The following is a 2,151-nucleotide window of genomic DNA, read 5'->3' on the forward strand; positions in this document are numbered from 1 at the left end:
AAAAGGAGAAAAAATGCAGGTTACAATTTTGTAATATTTAGCATTACTTTATCCAGTTTAATATTTGGAATCTATATAAAAAATTTAAAAGATTATATGCTGACCATTCTTTATCAGGAAGAGATAGCATCTTACTCACATGACTTAAAGTGAGCAGAAGAAAATAAAAAGGGAAACAAAGTTTGCCTTCCTCTGATCCTTCAATTGCACCTCTATAGAAGATGTTCTATTAATTGATCAGACGCTGTGTATCTGAGAGATAGCATCCCCAGGAAATAGAGTGTAAGAAACGAATCCACCTTTAAGTTATTTTTTTTGAAGTCTAAGAGAAGCTTTTCAGTACCTGATGGGGAACATCTCCGTGGCCATTTAGGCTCTTGTGAGTTTATCTGAAATAGATGAAGTGTTTTTGATGAGTGATGTGTCCTGATCATGAACATTCCCGCTGATTGATACGCGGCTGTGCGCTTTCGGCTGAGTTGGGGATTGGGCATCATTTTTGTTGGCAACTGAAGTGAGGTGCTCCTCCGAGGACCCCTGAAAATGGTCGAGAGCCTGGATGCTGAGAAAAAGCACGGGGTTCCTATGGTGCTATGCTGGATAAAAGCAAGAAATTAGCTGTCACCCAGCCGAGGGAGCCGAAGACCCCAGTAAGCATGCTATTGTTCTGATTGAAGTGGGAGAGGAGGCTGTGAAAGAGCCCCTTCTACTCCGCAACTGAGTGCCGGGCAGGCAAAGGCGGCGGAGAAAGCTTTCAATGAGCCAAGAGCAGTTAACAAACCCCGAAAGGGACAAGTGGGCAAAGCTGCTCTGCCTGCAAGGTTTACTGGAAGAAAAGAGCCTCCTAGGCAGGGTGAGGAAATGGCTCTCTTGATGTTCAGCAAAGACGGTGGATGAGAGTGACAGGTAAGCGCTGGATGAAAATAACATTTACTATTCACAAATTTTTACAGAAAGTACCATTCAGTGCTTAATTGAATGCTTCAGAGCAGGGCTTTTCACAGGGAGCCTCAGCACTGGATAGCTGTTGGTCAAAAGATGCTAAATGTCAGGGGCAAAAAAAATCCCACATACCATGCCAACCTAAAAAGGCATGCCCGTGTACCAGTCACATAGTGAAGTTCTGCCTTTTGAGGAAATGTCAGGGATAGTTACTAAAGAGGAAATAGGCAAGCCTATTCTGCCTGACACAGGGGAGCCAATTCCAGCAAGAACCAGTGACAAGCTTTTATTGACAAAGTTTACTGAGGCAAAAATGATGACAACGATATTGAAGATGAAAGTGATTTTTTATCCAATGGACAGATTCTCCAGGAATGAAGTCTCATAACTGGGTTGGTGGTTAATTATTCTTACTAGTAAAAGGAGAAAATCTGCCCATTGATTTTTTTTTTTAGGATGGGTAATATTTAGTCATCATAGGCCTCAACAACTCATGTGTTTAACTCAGAAAGCCATGAATAAATCAGAGAGGAAATTCTACATGCTGAATATTTTAACATAAGGTTGACATTAAGGAAAAACAAAAATATTATCACTGAGAATTTGACTGAAACAAAAGCATGTTTATCCCCTGATAACTATCTCCAACTTGGGAGGCAGAGGCAGGGAGGCTAGCCTGGTCTACAGAGGGAGTTCCTGGACAGCCAGAGCTACACAGGGAAACCCTGTCTTGAAAAAACTAAAACTAAAACTAAACAAACAAAAAACCTGACACCTATTTCCAACTGATCTGTTTTGTATCTGAGAAGCAATGCTGATTAAAAGAGGCCTTGATGAGGGATGGCTCCCAAAATATCCTCACAAAGAGTTAATGGTTTGACATGGTGACAAGATACCAAGACAAATTAACTTCAAAGGAGGAAAGATGTATTTTGGCTGTTGGTTTTCAGTCTGTGCTCAGTGGCTCTGTGCCTTTTAAGGTCATATGGAGGCAGAACCTCATGGGGGAGCGCTTGTCAGAGCAAAGCAGCCCACATCAAGGTGTCTGGGAAGCAGGAAGGGAGAAGCAGAGGAGGGGAGAGAAAGACAGAGGGAGAGAGAGAAGACATCCCCAGTGAGCCTACTTGCGCTGATTATGCACCATTCCCCAAAGTGTCCACCACAATCTAGTGTCCCACTAAGCTTGGAATTCATCAGCTCCCACTCCTG

This window comes from Mesocricetus auratus, unplaced genomic scaffold, assembly GCF_017639785.1.
Source record: "Mesocricetus auratus isolate SY011 unplaced genomic scaffold, BCM_Maur_2.0 Super-Scaffold_100004, whole genome shotgun sequence".
Taxonomy (NCBI): Eukaryota; Metazoa; Chordata; class Mammalia; order Rodentia; family Cricetidae; genus Mesocricetus; species Mesocricetus auratus.